The 18,894-nt window shown below is 43.9% G+C and overlaps 1 pseudogene; it reads left to right on the top strand.

Moving 5' to 3' along the window:
• LOC139160362 (zinc finger protein 721-like) overlaps window positions 1-18,894 on the top strand; it is a 94,844-nt pseudogene that overhangs the window by 51,891 nt on the left and 24,059 nt on the right.

The following is an 18,894-nucleotide window of genomic DNA, read 5'->3' as shown; positions in this document are numbered from 1 at the left end:
CGGGAGAGAAGCTGCATCAAAGGACTCCCATTCAGTGAGCACCTGGACAGCCTCTGCACACGACTTTATTGCATTTGGGCGCTCTCTTGGTGAGGGTCTCCCTGTACATGCCCACACTTCTAGCCCTTCCATGGGTAGACAGGGAGTCACAAGATGGTGAGGCAGGTGAAGTCTCCACTAGGGCTGGCGATCATTTCACAACCAGCACCAGGAATGGAGATGCAGCGGGGGTTGATTCTCCATTCCCGCCATTGCCCTTAACCTCTCAGGCCAGGGGAGGAAGGGGGAGGGGAGACTCTAGCCAGTGATGGAACAGGGAGCCACAAAAGAGGGCCCAAAAAGCTGCATGTGGCCCCAGAGCCAAAAAAGAATCACAAAATGGAGGCCCTAGGTTCATCTTCCTTAAAGACAACAATATTTCCTTGGCTAAGAGGACTTCTACTAAACATTGATAAATTACCAAAGATATAGAAAGAAATTTCAAACATGTTTGAAATTTCTTTATATATCTTTGGTAATTTATCAGTGTTTAATAGAAGGTGTTGGCTTGTCTCGGTTAGCTATGCTATGAAACCTTCGACAATACCGAGCAGAGAATTTTAACAGAGCGTGGATGTGTGATAAAGCCAAGACACAGACTTAGTTAAATAAGAATTATTTACATATAAACAAAATATAAACCATCCAAAATATGCACATAGCAAATACAGAACAAAACAGAATATAGATAACAAGCACAAAGCTAAAATATAAGATAGATAAAGCACGGAGCTTATACAATACAGATAAAGCACGCAGCTTATACAAGCACAGAGCTTAGACACGACTCCCCCGTCTCAGGCAAAAGTAAAGTAACAAGGAAGTGACTGGGCAAGATCATGAGCTTTTATAGCTTCAATGATGACATAGCCTTGAACATTAACTCTTCAAGTAAATGTTAACTCTTTGAGTGCCCATTAACACTTTAAATACAAGTTTGATACAGTTTACAATATGCAGTTTATAATGGCAATCCCTAACACACATGTACCTCTACTAACAGAAGAATACATCATTTAATAAAAGATTCAGTTTATATTATAATTTAATACCAATTTTAAACTCTTCAACCACAGGTCTTTCGCTTGTTCAGGCATTATATTATACAGAAAATCTTTGCCTTTGGATCAATGTATTCAAATTTTGATGTCTTCTTACCTGGCATCCATACTACAGTATGTGTTGATGCTTCACTAATCTTTGTATAGTTCTTGTATCCATTGTAGAAGAAAGATTTTGCACAGTGATTTCTTTCTTACTTCTCAGCCTAATTGATCAACACGAAAATGATTTGCAGCGGTGCTCACTGGAAAATAAACCACTTCATGATTTGTGATGTCCATTAATTATTTTCTCCTCTTTCAAGTCCTTCACAATGGAAATCAGAGATTCTGAGAGAAAGAGGCATCCATCAGATCTCCCTCAAGAACAGTTTTTCAGGGAGATCTGTCAAGGAGATCCAAATCAGGACACCTCAGGAGGTAATATAAGGTCCTTCCACTCCTTTGAGAATTCCTAAATTTCTCATCTTCTCTGTGTCCTTTTCTCTACAGCAGTGTTTTTCAACCAGTGTGCCGTGGCACACTAGTGTGCCGCGAGACATGGTCAGGTGTGCCGCGAAGCTCAGAGAAAGAAAACAAGAGAGAGAGAGAAAGAAAGAAAGAGAGGGAAAGAAAGAGAAAGAGAACAAGAGAGAGAGCAAGAGAGAGAAAGAAAGAGAGGGAAGGAAGGTGGGAGAGAGAAAGACATAGAGGGAGGGAGGGAGGGAGAGAGAAAGAGAGCAAAAAAAGAGGAAAGAAGGAAGACAGAAAGAAAGAGGGATGGGAGAGAGAAAAAAGAGGAAGGGAGAGAAAGAGGGAGAGAGAAATAGAGCAAAAGGGAGGAAGAGAGAGATTTTTTTTGTCCAATATTTTTTTAGCCCCCCCCCCCAATGTGCCCCATGGTTTTGTAAATGTAAAAAATGTGCCGCGGCTCAAAAAAGGTTGAAAATCACTGCTCTACAGCATATCTCCTCCCATTTTACTAATTATGGTTTTTGAAATTCCATCTCCCTCCCAGGGAAGAATAGAAGAAAGTTATCGCTTTGTTTCGGGGCAGCAGAAACCAGGATTGAACCTCTAACTCAGGTAAGAGAAGAACGTTCATCTACTAGATTTATAATTTCCATTTCTGTCAGGAAATCGGCGGGTGTAGATAGCACAGGTAGTACAGTCATAAGTGTGAAAAATGGGCATGTCATTTTTTTCACTGCTTTATAACTTTGAACTCACTCACCATGACGCCGCCTATCTTTCTTTGCGGATTGTGCGGCAGAAATGGAGGAATAGGTTGGATGATGGGGCCTGAAAAAGCACGGGCTGAGGGGTGGCTGCTCCCTATCCCGCCAATTGGCTTCCCTCGCCTCACCAAGGCACCAGCAACAACTACTAGAGATGTGGGGGTGGGTAGGGAAGGCACATGATCCATACGGCACATTTTTAAATTTTATTTTATTTTATTTTATTTTATTACTTTATTTTTTTTATTTTTTTTTATTTTGTCCAATACACAATGAGGGTTTTAGTGGGTATATATCTATATACACATAGCAAAATACATGATGAAGGTTATAGAGGAGATACTCATAGTAAAATATATCTAAGAAATAATAGAAAAGAAGGTACAGTGTTCCCTCGATTTTCGCGGGGGATGCGTTCCGAGACCGCTCGCAAAAGTCGAATTTCCGCGAAGTAGAGATGCGGAAGTAAATACACCATTTTTGGCTAGGGACAGTATCACAAGCCTTCCCTTAACACTTTAAACCCCTAAATTACCATTTCCCATTCCCTTAACACCCATTTACTCACCATTATTACTGGTACTCACCATTGAATAAGACAGTGATCCTGATATTTATAAACATAATTATTTATTAACAATAAATAATTTTTTTGTTATTTATTTGCAAAAATTATTAGTTTGGCGATAACGTATGATGTCATCGGGCGGGAAAAACCGTGGTATAGAAAAAAACCCGCGAAGTATTTTTTTATTAATATTTTTTGAAAAACCGTGGTATAGGCTATCCGCGAAGTTCGAACCTGTGAAAATCAAGGGAACACTGTATAGTAATAGAACATATCAATGAAAGAATAGAAGAAGAGATATAGGAATAGAAGAAAGGTATAGGAGATATAGGAGAGCAATAGGACAGGGGACGGAAGGCACTCTAGTGCACTTGTACTCGCCCCTTACTGGTAGGACAGATCACATCACCGCCCCTGCCCCAGCTGCACCTCTGCCAGTGCTGCTACGTGGCAAGGAAAGTGGTGGGGCAGGAGTGGCCGCTGCCCTGCATTCCCAGCCCTTGCTGTCCATCCTTGCATTCCAGTTCTACCACACATTCTGCACCAGCAAAGAGATGGGAAGATCAATGGGGTGCCTCCCCACCCCCCACATAGGCTGCAGTTGCTTCCAGACACCATCTGGCCCCACGCATGTGCTCCCCTCCTCCAATGAAGGCCATGCCCACTGCCCCACCCTCCCTGATGACACCCTGAACTCTGGCTTGTTTTGGGGCTAGGGCTTATATTCCGAGCAGCAGTACAATCCAGCTTTGCAAAAAATCTAAGAAATATTGTTCTCCTAAAAGATTCGAAGCTTCCTTGCAATTTGAGGAAGGGCAGAATCTCTGGATGTTGATGGAACACAATACAGATCCCTGGTTTACCTCTCCCAGCACTTCCATGAAAGTATTGGGCATGAGCAGTATTGTTCCTACTTAGGGCAACGTAAGTCATTTCATAAAACACTACAAAGAATCCCTTCATCTACAGACACATTTCTGAAGGGTTAGTATCTCTTATCAGCGGGTTTTCCAAGGCCCACCTGCCCATTGATTATCTCAAGACATTGAGGGCCTTTTGATTGTGGATGGATTAATAGATGCAGAAGGAAGAATGTTTTGATGATGGTTGGCTGGCTGGTTGGCTGGATTAATAGATGCAGAAGGAAGAGTGTTTTAATGATGGTTGGCTGGATGGATGGATTAATAGATGCAGAAGGAAGAGTGTTTTGATGATGGTTGGCTGGCTGGCTGGATTAATAGATGCAGAAGGAAGAGTGTTTTGATTATGGCTGGCTGGCTGGCTGGATTAATAGATGCAGAGGGAAGAGTGTTTTGATGATGGTTGGGTGGCTGGCTGGATTAATAGATGCAGAAGGAAGAGTGTTTTGATGATGGTTGGCTGGCTGGCTGGATTAATAGATGCAGAAGGAAGAATGTTTTGATGATGGCTGGCTGGTTGGCTGGCTGGCTGGATTAATAGATGCAGAAGGAAGAGTGTTTTGATGATGGTTGGCTGGCTGGCTGGATTAATAGATGCAGAAGGAAGAGTGTTTTGATGATGGTTGGCTGGCTGGCTGGATTAATAGATGCAGAAGGAAGAGTGTTTTGATGATGGTTGGCTGGCTGGCTGGATTAATAGATGCAGAAGGAAGAGTGTTTTGATGATGGTTGGCTGGCTGGCTGGATTAATAGATGCAGAAGGAAGAGTGTTTTGATGATGGTTGGCTGGATGGATGGATTAATAGATGCAGAAGGAAGAGTGTTTTGATGATGGTTGGCTGGCTGGCTGGATTAATAGATGCAGAAGGAAGAGTGTTTTGATGATGGTTGGCTGGCTGGCTAAGTGTTTGGAAGATCAATTGATCCAGAAAGAAATATGGATTGTTTAACTTATTATGGGTTAAATGGGTCCTATAGAACCCATTCAAGTTGATAAAATCTGCCTAGAATATTTCTTTAGTGAAATGTTTTTTGTCCATTTCGTCATCTGAGCCATGGATTCTTACTAAGCATAACCACTTATCTTAGTGTATGTGTTTGATTTGGGAATATCTAAGCAGTAGGAAAGATCCTGAAGTCCCTCCTCGGTCTGTTTTGTACTTTTTCTCCCCTTTCAGGAGGGTCTTCTGCTCTTTGAGGAGGTGGCTGTTTATTTCTCAGAGGAGGAGTGGTCTCAGCTGGATCCTCACCAAAAAGCTCTGTATCGGGAAGTCATGCTGGAGAATTATAGGAATGTGGCCTCTCTTGGTAAGGGTTTCCTAGTCTCCAGTCAGAGAGTTCAGGAAGACATTTTGTAGTTAAAGTCATTAGTCCTTTCTTATGAGAAGATCTCTAAATAGATATCCCCTCTTCAGAGGGAGAAGGAAAAGTTCTGGTTTTCTATGGCTTCTAAGTAGGAAATAAGTCCATGGCATTCGGCATAGGTGTAGCCAATTTTTTTAAAATATTTCTATTTAAACATTTTAGTGACAAAATAATCCCTTAGTTTGAGGTAATGGCAAACTCCATAGCATAGATTTCAACTATGATTCCATATCATTCATGTTTTTTGACAATGTCTTTTTTATGTCTCACCAATAGAGATATCATTTCTATACCATGGCATTACTGTATAAGGATACAAAAATACAGTATATATAGAATTTGGCAAAATACCTAAAGACAATTAATATGACTTCTGACAGAGTGATCTTTTTCTCTAACCTTTCTCTCACTTTCATTTTTCTTTCCCTTTGAAGGTGATAGTAGGAATTACAGTAAATTCTCTGGAGAACCAATCAAAGCATTGGGACAAGAAGACGTAATGGAAAACCCTGCAATTCAAACTGAATCCCAAGGGCAGGAAAGAAATCTGTCAAATAACTGGAATAAGGAACGCTCATCTTCAATTGTTGCTCAAGTGCAAGACTTTATTGATCAACAAGGAAAACTAAGGAACAAATATATTGGGAAAGGTGTAAGACACATCAAAGACACATTAGATGTCAATGGACCCTGTCCATCACAAGCCAAAGGAGGAGCCAATCTATGCAAAGGCAAAGAGAAAAATTGCATATTCATTCTTTCTCAAGAAAACGAGTCTCTTGAGTCACAGGAAGGTTTTCACGTGGGAGAGACATCAAATGAATGCAATCAACATGGAAAGAAGACTATTAATAAAGGGATCCACACAGGGGAGAAGCCATATAAATGCATGGAGTCTGGAAAGGACTTCAGGAGAAGCAGTGATCTTATATCCCATCAAAGGATCCACACTGGGGAGAAGCCATATAAATGCATGGAGTGTGGAAAGGACTTCATTACAAGCAATGATCTTATGTCCCATCAGAGGATCCACACAGGGGAGAAGCCATATAAATGCATCGAGTGTGGAAAGAACTTTAGAACAAGCAGTGATCTTATATCCCATCAAAGGATCCATACAGGGGAGAAGCCATATAAATGCATGGAGTGTGGAAAGAGCTTCTCAACAAGTGGTAAACTTACATGCCATAGAAGGATCCACACAGGGGAGAAGCCCTATAAATGCATGGAGTGTGGAAAGAGCTTCAGAACAAGTGGTGATCTTATATCCCATGAAAGGATCCACGCAGGTGAGAAGCCACATAAGTGCATAGTGTTGAAAGGACTTCAGCACACTCCCTAGTCTTATTTCCCATAACGTGATTCGTCGACTGGAGAATGCCCAAAACAAAGGTACATTTGCATGAGAAGTAAATCTAGAAGTTACGTAAAGTTAATTAAAAAGAAAAAAAAAGAATTATGCATAGCATGGCTGAATCAAGATGATGCAAGGGAAGACAAGATAGAAAGTGGATAAGGAAAACAAGCAGATTATAAGATAGTCCATGGGAGGAATGTAATTTAATTAAATAATAAACAAACAAATTTAATAGTAGAAATTTGCAGTTTATTTATCCAAATTTTTTTAAATTTATTCAATTTTTATGCCGCCCTTCTCCTTAGACTCAGGGCAGCTTACAACATGTTAGCAATAGCACTTTTTAACAGAGCCAGCATATTGCCCCCACAATCCGGCTCCTCATTTTACCCACCTCGGAAGGATGGAAGGCTGAGTCAACCTTGAGCCCGGGATGAGATTTGAACCGCTAGCCTACAGATCTACAGTCAGCTTTAGTGGCCTGCAGTACTGCACTCTACCTGCTGCGCCACCCCAGCTCTTATATTAAAAAATTATATTAAAAAGCTTACTCGAATTTCCACCAAGTTTTAAAACTTTTCTGCAGTTTGTTCTTCCTGCCAATTTTTTTTTGTCCTGCTGTATAGTTTTATTTCTCTCCCAGGTTTGTTTCACCTATCTCCCTGAACACAGAGGGGTTGCCTCTGACCGATTTCCTGTTCAGCTTCGTGCAGCCTGTCCATTAGGTTCATACCTCAAAAAATGTGTCAAATGAATCCGATTCAATTTTACATATGATAAAATTAAATTCATTAATTGAATCAAATGGCCTGTTAAATGACTGAAGAATCTGACTTACTTCCTGCAGCTGATCAGTTGTTTCCACCACTGATCAGCTGATTCCAGTGCAGATGAAGGAGGAACTACATTGCCCCCAAGCAGGCTCTGCTGAATATCTACATGAAACTGCTGGGTGACATCATCCAAGGGCATGGGGTGAGTTACCAACAATACCCTGATGACACTCAGCTGTACATCTCCACCCTATGTCCACTCAGCGAAGCAGTGGAAGTGATGTGTTGGTGTCTGGACGCTGTCAGGGTCTGGATGGGTGCCAACATCCATTACTTTGGGGGGGGGGAAATTACTGACCCCCTTGGAGAGGCTCCCCAACTTGGGCATCCTCCTCGATCCACAGCTAACTTTAGAGCACCATCTTTCAGCTGTGGCGAGGGGGGCGTTTGCCTGGGTTCAGCCCGGTGCACCAGTTGTGTCCCTATTTGGACAGGGAGTCTTTGCTCACAGTCACTCATGCCCTTATCACCTTGAGGTTCGACTACTGCAATGCTCTCTACATGGGGCTACATTTGAAGAGTGTTTGGAAACTTCAGATCGTCCAAAATGCAGCCACAGAAGTGGTTTTGGGCCTGCCAAGACATGCCCATATCTTGTCATCACTCCGCGGACTGCACTGGCTGCCGATCAGTTTCCGGTCACAATTCAAAGTGTTGGTTATGACCTATAAAGCCCTACGTGGCATATGAGCAGATTATCTCCAAGACCGCCTTCTGCCGCACAAATCCCAGCATTCAGTGAGGTCCCACAGAGTTGGTCTTCTTAGGGTCCCGTCTACCAAACAATGCCAGCTGGCACGACCTAGGGGAAGAGCCTTCTCTGTAGAGGTCCCAGCACTCTGGAATCAACTCCCCCTGGAGATTCGCACTGCCCCCGCCCTCCTTGCCTTCCGAAAGAGTTTAAAAACTCATCTTTGCCGCCAGGCCTGGGGTTTTTAGATCTTCCCCCCTAACCAATGAATGTTTCTAGTATGATTGTCGAATGAATGATAATGATAGTTTTTTAAATTAGAATTTTTATAGAATTGTTTTAAACATACTATTAATTGGTTTGTTTATTATTGTTTTCTGGTTTTTTGTATATGCTGTGAGCCACCCCGAGCCCCCGGAGAGGGGCTGGATTCTCTTCATTTTTGCCAAAATGTTGTATAATGTGTGGGGAAAGATAAAAGAGAAACACTGTCTGAAAAGATCATTTTGGTTATTTATAACGAAAGCACTAATTCACCCAAGTAGACTTAATTGGGAAAATATTCCACAATACAAGGATATTTTAACAAACCGTTATTGAAAATCTGTATAATTGTTTACTAGATATTGATTTAGAGCATGAATAAGTGAAATATACGATGATAAAATGGGCAAGAAATTTCAGGCATACTATAGAACTGGGTTGTCCAGCATGTTTTGCTTTACCAATATATTTTGCTTATAAAAGTTTGAATCAGTGTGCATGGCTCTTTATCTCTCAATGGTACCAGGCTCAGACAGAACATGGATAAATGGCAACAGCTTTGGGGTGGGGGGGGAGATATAAATTAACAATAGCAACAGCATACAAAAAAACTAGGTAGAAAATGTTTTATAGATGACACATGCCACAGGAAATCTATGAAATGTTGGAAATGTCAACAAATATTGGGCTCCTTTTATTATATGAGATGGACATGTGCAGAAGCTCAAGCATATTGGAATTCAGTTCAAATGTGGATAGAAAAAAATGGTGAAACAAGTATAGAACTGAAACCAGAGATATTCCTGCTGTGTATACTACCAAAGAAATTTAATAAAGAACGTACATATTTAATTATTCACATAATTACAGCAGCAAGAATTGTTATTTGCACAAAATCGGAAAGCAAAAAAAGCCCCTTCTGAAGGAGAGGTAATTAAGAAAATACTGGATTGTGCGGAGATGAATAGATTGAAATAAAAATCAAAGGTAAGGGAGATGTAGAATATTATAATGTATGAGTGAATTTTATTATTGCATGTTAAATGAATATGTAAATAAATTTGTTTGTTTGTTTGTTTATTTGATTTATTGGAGGACTCGGGGCAGCTTACAACATATAATAATAATTTATTAGATTTGTATGCCGCCCCTCTCTGAAGACTCTCCGAAGACTTGGGGGCGGCATACAAAGAGCGCGAAGGAAAAACCCGTTGGCTTTTAATACTGTAGTTTGCAGGAGCCAGGGTGGTGGACGCGCAGGCTGCTGGGGTGCCTTAGTGGACAGGCAAGCTGGTAGGAGCCGCTACCCTTCGCTCCTACCAGCTTGCCTGCCCGCTAAGACACCCCAGCAGCCTGCGCGTCCACCGCCCTGGCTCCTGCAAACTACAGTATTAAAAGACAACGGGTTTTTCCTTCACGCTCTTTGTATGCCGTCCCCAAGTCTTCGGAGAGGGGCGGCATACAAATCTAATAAATTATTATTATTATTCCCTCCTCCACTTGCCCCAAGCCGCCGCCAGCATGAACATTTCCTGCAGGTGGGGCCCCGCTGGCCTCCGTTTCGTTCCTCCCAGCTCGCCCACCCGCCTGCCAGGGTACCACAGCAGCCTGCACCCACTCTGCCCCGGCTCCTCTTGGCGTCACTCTCCTACGTGGAAGATGGCCAGGTTGGTGTGCTTGGGAATAGGGTGTTGGGTGTATAGGCCCAGAGAAGAGGCAGGGCAGGAAGAGGTGGAAAGGCGTCGAGGGAATGGGGCCTTAGGAGGGTTAGGTAACACATTCCTCCTGGCTGGGCAGCCAGTGCCTGCAGGGGAGCTATGTCTGGAGGAGAGGCGAGAAATAGCTCTTCCTGCTCCCCGCCAACTCCACCTCCTTCCCCTCCTGCAAATTGAAGCTTTGCAGAGAAAAGTCAATCCTTGGGGACTCCTTCCCCTTTGCGGTGGCCATGTTTGGAGGCGTGTCCGGAGGGGACACAGAAATGCGTACAGCCACACGCTCAAGCAACTGCAAGGTCAGATGATCCGGAAGGTCTGATGACCAAAGGACAGATAATCGAGACTCAACTGTACCTAGAAAAAATAAAGTATATATTATTTGTATAGATATGAAAATTGATATGTATATAGAAAAAGTACAAGTCTAAAAAGTGGCACCAATATTTAAATGAAGTAAGGCTATATGCATGGGTGGGCTACTGCTCAGATTGGGGGGGGATGCAGTGGGGTAGCAAAAATGGAGGTCCACCCCAGAGCACCCAATTTGCGCTGAAAGAAAATGCAGGGCGTCCTGCATAAGCCACGCCCACAGTGTGGTAGTTAAAATCTTGGTAGCCCTTTCACTGGCTATATGTGACCAGTCTGTTACTCATAAAATTAATTAGGATTAGAATTACTCAGGGAAGGGAAAAGAGGAAGAGGAAGTAGGGAAGGAAAGGGGGGGGGGGAGGAGGGAAATAGGAAGAGGGAGAGAAAGAGGTCCTAAATTAGGGTATTGGTCTGATTTATTGGGCTTTCCAGCATATATATATAGTATATAACTATTCATAGTTTGCTATGATTCAGGCTTTATTTATTTATTTATTTTGTCCAATACAAATTGAAAGTTGAAGAGAATAAAAACGTGTAGTAGTACTGTATATGCGTGGGCGTATATATAGAGACTGTGGAAAAAAATAAAAAGCTTTTCTTAAAGAAACAAGTTATGCACCATTTCTCCGCTCTCTGCATGAGAATCTTCCAGGCACAGAAAACCCCAGGGGGGGGGGGGGGGGACTCCAGCTTTGAGCACCTGTTACAAGTTGGGAAGGAAATGACATCATTCAGTTTTTGCTTTTCTAGGATGCTGAACTCGCTCTCCCTCTTTAACCCTTTGAACTCTGCGTGGATTTCGAAAGACGTCCGGAAGGTCTTGAAGGTCCAGAAGTGGGGGAAGTAGGTGTGTCTGTTTGTGTGGGGGGGTGGGGGGTGAGGGTGGACGTTCTTCCCATAGGAAGGGAGGCGGCGGGTTCTCACTCGCTGAAAGGGTACAAGGGACACTTGGCTGATCCAGATTCAGCTTGTTGAGTTTTAGGAGTGAGAGACACCCACCCCCAAACCCCACGTTTCCCTCCCGCCCAGCTGCCCTTTCCCATGAGTGTAACAGGCAGGGGGGCAAGCAGAGACCCCGCACGCTGCCCTTGGGAGTGAATGGAGAGCCTCAGAAATGAAGGTGGTGGAGGGGGGAGGGGAACCTGGAGAGTCCTTCACTCCCCGTTTGCTGGCGAAAGCTCCTGTGTAGGCGGAGAGCTTGCATGGCAAATCTCAAGCAGGAAATAAGAATTACGTTTGCAAGCAAGAGAGGTGAAAGATGATGCCTACATTCTCACTGTGTGCTGGATGACACTAAACTAGGTTTGGACCCCTTGCAGGAGGGTAATAAACCAGCATCTTAAACCAGGGTCAATTGACTGGCATTTCATTTTATGTGAACTGAGGTTTCATGCTATGTTGTACATTTTTAAAAAACAAGCCTCTCTCCTTGTGAGTAAAAGAAATTGAAATGATCTAAAATGCCAATAACACTGAATTTTCATGATGGAAGACATCATTTTAACAGCTCAGAAAATATTTTTTTCTTGAAGGGGATGAGTGTTACTGCAAAATCCCCATTTCCTGCTGATCAGCTTTGACTCAAGAGGCAGAGAAGAGATGGAGACAGGGCCAGTCAGAGGTAATATTTACTGGTTCTCCAAACTACTCAAATTTTCTGCTACCACTGTTCCAGAACTGGTGAGAACCTGCTGAATCCCACCTCTGTTCTGCTTCAAAAGTCTTTCCAATCACCCTCCAGCCCCGATTTATTTATTGGAAATAAATCAGATGGATATTTTTTCTAAGAAATGAAAAAACCATTTAGAGATAAACAATTTTCCTTGCATTAATTTATAATTGTGTTATAGGACAGAGAAAGAATGGCAAGCCTTCTTTTAGCAACTGAGCGAATTGCAAAAGGCCCTTCTGATAATCAATCTGGAATCCATGGGGAGATCTCGACAAGAACTGGGCAGAAGATGCTGGAAGATGGAACTATCCTTTCACAAGGTCAGACTTGGAATTTCAAGAATGTCCAATATCAGCAGGATGAGGGTCCCCGAGGACTTTGCAGCCGACTCCACTACTTTTGTAGTGGATGGTTGAGACCAGACAAGCACACAAAAGCGCAGATGTTGGACCTGGTTGTTCTGGAGCAGTTCCTGGCGCTTCTGCCCCTGCAGATGGAGAGCTGGGTGCGGGAGTGTGGAGCAGAGACCAGTTCCCAGGCAGTGGCCCTGGTGGAAGGCTTTCTCCTGAGCCAGGCGAAGGAGCAGGTTGAGTTTCAGGTGAGAGGACTTCCTCTTGGGACTCCAGAAACCATTGAATAAAATATACAGTATTCACATTTTTGTATAATTTTCATACTTTTATTAAGCTTATCAAGATAGAAAATACAGAAAAATGAAAAAAGTAGGAAATGGGGGTGAGAAAGGAAGGGAAAAAAGTATAGATAGGGGGAAAGAATATAATTGACCTTTTTTCAACCTAGTCACATAAATGGTAACATTACAGGTTCAATGTTTTACTTTTACATATTTAATGTATACGGTACTAGCAAACTCTTGTTCAGGCATTATATTATGCACAAAATCTTTGCCTTTGGATCAATGTACAGTGATCCCCCGAGTTTCGCGATCTCGATGTTCGCTAAACGCTATATCGCGATTTTTCAACCCGGAAGTAAAAAACACCATCTGCGCATGCGTGCCCTTTTTTTCTATGGCCACGCATGCGTAGATGGTGGAGTTTGCGTTCCCCGCCGGGCAGATCAGCTGCTGGGCGGCTTCCCTGGGTCTTCCCCCTCTTGCTGGCGGGAGGGCGAGCGGCGGGCATCAGCGAGGAGCCGGGGTTTCCCCTTTGCATGGGCGGCTGGTAAGACCCCAGCGCCGGTTCCCAGCTGGGAAGCGGCGCGAGCGAACGGCGTGGGCGGGCGAAGGGCGGGCGCGGCAGCAGCGAGGAGTGGGCGGCCGGTAAGACCCCCAGCGCCGCTTCCCAGCTGGGAAGCGGCGCGAGCAAACGGCGTGGGCGGGCGAAGGGCGGGCGCGGCAGCAGCGAGGAGTGGGCGGCCAGTAAGACCCCCAGCGCTGCTTCCCAGCTGGGAAGCGGCGCGAGCGAACGGCGTGGGCGGGTGAAGGGCGGGCGCGCGGGCAGGCAGGCGGCGGACAAGCGGCGGGCGAACAAGCGGCGGGCGCGGCAGCAGCGAGGAGTTTGCGTGGGCGGCGGGGAAACCCCAATCTTCGGCTCCTCGCTGCTGCGGCGATAGTAAAAACACCATCTGCGCATGCGCAGATGGTGTTTTTACTTCCGCACCGCTACTTCGCGAAAAACCGATCATCGCGAGGGGTCCTGGAACGGAACCCTCGTGATAATCGGGGGACCACTGTATTCAAATTCTGATGTCTTCTTACCAGACATTCCTGGCATTCATACTACAGTATGTGGTGATCCTTCACTAATCTTTGTATAGTTCTCGTATCCATTGTTCACTGGAAAAGAAACCACTTTATGATTTGTGATGTTTATTAATTCTTTTCTCCGATTTCAAGTCCTTTGCAATGGAGTTCAGAGATCCTGAGAGAAAGAGGCATCCATCAAATGTCCCTCAAGAACAGTTTTCCAGGGAGATCTCTCAGGGAGATCCAAACCAGGATACCTCAGAAGGTAATATAAGGTCCTTCTAATCCTTTGAGATTTCCTAAATTGTTCATCTTTTCTATGTCCTTGCATAGCATATCTTCTCCCTTTCTACTAATTATGCTTTTTGAAATTCTGTCTCCCTCACAGGGAAGAATCGAAGAAAATTGTCTCTTTGTTTTGGGGGACCAGAAACCAGGATTGAACCTCTAACTCAGGTAAGAGAAGAACGTTCATTTACTAGCTTTATATTTTCCATTTCCATCAGGAAATCAGAGGATGTAGATAGCATAGGTAGTACAGTGGTACCTCTACTTAAGAACTTAATTCGTTCCGTGACCGGGTTCTTAAGTAGAAAAGTTTTTAAGTAGAAGCAGTTTTTCCCATAGGAATCAAATAATGCATGCAAACCTATTAGGAAAGAAATAAAAGCTTGGAATTTGGGTGAGAGGAGGAGAAGGAAGGAGGAAGAGAATTGCTGCCGAAGGAAGGAGGTGAGGTGAGATGAATAAAAAAAATCCAAAACTAAGTCTTAAAAAAAAAAAGAGGGACTCTGAGGCGGCGAGGAGGAGCACGCACCTCCCATACACCCGGCACAAGGCTGCCTCCCATACACTGTGCCAGAGAGAGAAACCCAGGCAGGTGAGAGGGGGGAACCTCCTGCTCCTTTGACTGAAAGGCAGCAGCTGCTGCCACCTGCTTCCTCTTCCTTCCCATGCTGAAGGGCTCCCCTCTCCTCTCGCTCATTTGCTTTGTAGCCGGTGCCTTTCCTTCAGTGTGGTGACTCCTCGGTTTGGCTGAAGCCGAGTTCAACCGGCTGGGGCAGAGCACCCCCTTTTGCCTTTCCGCGCCCAGATACTCTGGGAGGCAACCTCGTGCAGTGCGAGGGAGTCACCACAGCTAAGTGGTTTATTCCCTCTCCAATCGCCCAGAGAAAGAAAAACTATGATGTCATAGGTATCACTGAAACTTGCTGGGATGAGACATATGATTGGAATACAAAGCTTAGAGGTTACAAATTATAAGAAACAGACTTAACAAAAGGGGAGGTGGTATTGCATTGTATGTTAGGGAAACATATACCTCCTCAGAGATTCAAGTTTCAGAAAATGGAAGCTCTGTAGAAACCATCTGGATAAGAATATAAGGCAGTCTGCAGCAACTGTAGGGCAATCGTCAGAAAAGCTAAAGCTAAATATGAACTGAGTCTCGCAAGGAATGTAAAAAGCCATAATAAAAGGTTTGAGGGGTACGTCAAAATAAAAGAAAGGCTATAGATGCTATAGGAGTTCTACAGAGGGGAAATAGTGAATTGATCAAAAACAATACTGAGGAAGCTGAACTTCTGAACACTTACTTTGCATCTGTTTTTTCTGAAAAAAGACATACAACAACAGCTGGCCTTCCTTCTGCTATTGAAGGGACAAAAGAACCAAAACTCTTAATAGACAGAGAAAAGGTGAGGGAACTCTTAGCTAATTTAAATGAATTCAAATCTCCAGGCTCAGATGAACTACATCCCAGGGTACTGAAATAACTAGCAGAAGTTATAGCGGAACCACTAGCAGTGATATTTGAAAATTCGTGGAGAACAGAAGTCCCTGTAGAACCGAGAAGGGCAAATGTTGTCCCTATCTTGAAAAACGATAAAAGGTGGAACCAGAAAACTACAGGCCTGTGAGTCTGACTTCAATACCAGGAAAGCTCCTTGAACAAGTTATAAAGCAGCATGTGTGCCAGCACTTGGATAGGAATGCAGTAATTAACCAGAGCCAACATGGATTTGTAACAAACAAGTCATGCCAGACTAATCCTGGGATGCATCAAAAGGAGCATAGAATCTCGCTCACGTGAAGTAATTATTCCTCTCTACAGTACTTTGGTACGATCACACTTGGAATACTGTGTTCAGTTCTGTGGGGACCAATTTAAAAAGGACATTGATAAACTAGAGCAAGTTCAAAAGTGATTACAAGCATGGTGAGTGGTCTGAAAACCATGTCCTATGAGGAACGGTTAAAGGATCTAGGGATGTTTAGTCTGCAAAGGAGAAGACTGAGAGGAGACTTGATATGGGACTTGAGATTTATATGCCACCCCTCTCCTCCATGGAGAGGGGAGGCATACAAGTCCAATTAAATAAATAAATAAACTGTCTACAAATATCTGAAGGGCTGTCACGGAGCAGAGGAATCAGCATTGTTCTCATTAACACATGGAAGGACTAGAAACAATGGAATGAAACTGCAAGGGAGTAGATTTAGATTAGATATCAGAAAAAACTTTCTAACAGTAAGGGTGATAAACCAGTGGAACAGTTTGCCACAGGAGGTGGTGGGCTTGCCTTCACTGGAGGTCTTCAAACAGACTGGACAGTTATCTTTCTGGGATGCTTTAATGAATTCTGCATTGAGCAGGGAGTTGGACCTGATGATCCTGAAGGTCCCTTCCAACGCTATGATTCTATGATCCTATGAAAATGCTCCATTCGCTCTGGGCTGCCCAGAGAGAAGGGAGCCTTTCTTTTCTCAGAGCATTGGCAGAGGTTTATTCCCTCTCCAATTACCCAGAGAAAGGAACATGCTTCATTCGATCTGGACTGCCAAAGCCTCCTTAAGCGCCACCGACAGGCTCCTCTGGCAGCCCAGAAAACCCCAAGATGGCTGGGATTAAAGGAAATGGCAAGAAACTGGCCGGGCCTTCATGCTGCTCTCAAATTTCCTGGGCAATTTTTCCAGGCTCAGCTTCTTAAGTAGAAAATGGTTCTTAAGAAGAGGCAAAAAAATCTTGAACACCCGGTTCTTATCTAGAAAAGTTCTTAAGTAGAGACCTTCTTAGGTAGAGGTACCTCAGTACAGTTGTAAGTGTGAAAAATGGGCATGTCATTTTTTTTCTGCTATATAACTTTGAACAGTCACTAAAAACTAAAAACCGTTGTTAGTCGAGAACTACATTTGGTGCCTTCTGCCATTTTGCCTTCTACTTTTAGTTGGAGATTCTTGTTAGGAATGTTTTTTAAGACTGGTGGGGTTTTTTTTTTAAAAAACCCTCTTTTGCTAATTACCATGTTTCTCTGAAAATAAGACCCAGTCTTATATTCTCTTAAGTCCCAAAATAGCATTCAGCCTTATTGTTGGGGGTGTCTTATTTTTTTCATATACAGGGGGTGGCTCCATTCTTTCCATCCAGCCGCCAGGGCCAGAGCCAGAACAGTGCCAGGCTAAAGTCATAGGTCGCAGGAGACCTGCAGGAAAGCGCTCAATAGCCCAAAGGTGGTGGTGGGTCATGCAGCGTGAATCCAACAGTGGCCGCTGGCAAAGGGGACCTGGCAGGCCGGCAGAGGGAGGGAGCTCTGGAGGTCGTAGATCTTGACCGCCTCCCAGGCAGGAGCAGCCCAGCAGGGTGGCTGAGAGCAGCACTGACAGAGTCCAGAATTTTAAGGCAGAAAAATGAAATGGGGGTTGGAGGGATTTCAAAGGCCCCCGAGAAAAAGAACAACGCTCTTCTGTTTGCTGTCTGAAGCGGGTGTCGAGGTCAACCCTGTGGGAAGCAATCTGCTTCTGTACGGAAAACCTTGTGGGCTTTGGAGTATATTGGGGAAGGGGAGCTGGCCTTCCTCGCCCACCTCCAGCTACGCCTTCCCCCTTACAAAACATGTTCAGGATGTAATCTGAATAACACCAGTGGTGGTGAAACGTTTCCCAAAAATGGGGGAACCAATGGGGCAAACTACTCAGTCTATTCTGTACTTTTTTCCCCTTTCAGGAGGGTTTTCTGTCCTTTGAGGATGTGGCTGTTTATTTCTCAGAGGAGGAGTGGTCTCAGCTGGATCCTCAACAAAAAGCTCTGCATTGGGAAGTCATGCTGGAGAATTATAAGAATGTGGCCTCTCTTGGTAAGGGTTTCCTATTCTCCAGTCAGAGAGTTCAGGAAGACATTTTGTAATTAATGTCATTAGTCAGTTCTTACGAAAACATCTCTATATACATATCCCCTCTTCAGAAGGAGAATGAAAAGTTCTGTTTTTCTACGGCTCCTAAATAGGAAATAGGTCAGTGACATTCTGCATAGATGTCTCCTATCCAATTTGTTTTTATATTTCTATTTGAACATTTTAGTGACAAAATAATTCCTTAGTTTGGGGTAATGGCAAACTCCATCACGCAGATTTCAACTATTAGATTTAAAGATTTAGACTTAATTGGATTTATATGCCGCCCCTCTACGAGAACTCGGGGCGGCTCACAGCATGTACAGAAAAAACAGGAAACAATAATAACAATCCAATTATACCTTTAAAAAACAATCTTAGAATTCTAATTAAAAGCTATCAATATCATTCATTCAGCAGTCAAACTAAGCATTCATCGGTCAGGGGGGATGGTCTAAGGAACTCCAGGCCTGGCGGCAAAGATGAGTTTTTAAACTTTTTCGGAAGGCAAGGAGGGTGGGGGCAGTACGAATTTCTGGGGGGAGCTGATTCCAGAGGGCCGGGCCCCCCACAGAGAAGGCTCTTCCCCCAGGTCCCGCCATCCGACATTGTTTGGTCGACGGGACCCTAAGGAGACCAACTCTGTGGGACCTCACCGGTCTCTGGGATTTGTGCGGCAGAAAGCAGTCTCAGAGATAATCTGGTCCTATGCCATGTAGGGCTTTATAGGTCATAACCAACATTTTTGAATTGTGTCCGGAAACAAATTGGTAGCCAATGCAGTCCGCAGAGTGATGGTGAGATATGGGCATTTCTCGGAGGGCCCAAGACTGTTCGTGTGGCTGCATTTCGGACGAGCTGAAGTTTCCGAACACTCTTCAAGAGTAGCCCCATATTAAGCCCCATATGCTTCCATATCATTCAGGTTTTTTGACAATGTCTT

This window comes from Erythrolamprus reginae, chromosome 2 (assembly GCF_031021105.1).
Source record: "Erythrolamprus reginae isolate rEryReg1 chromosome 2, rEryReg1.hap1, whole genome shotgun sequence".
In the NCBI taxonomy this organism is placed as follows: Eukaryota; Metazoa; Chordata; class Lepidosauria; order Squamata; family Dipsadidae; genus Erythrolamprus; species Erythrolamprus reginae.
The sequence above is the reverse complement of the archived record's forward strand: the minus strand, read 5'-3'. Positions and strand labels throughout refer to the sequence as shown.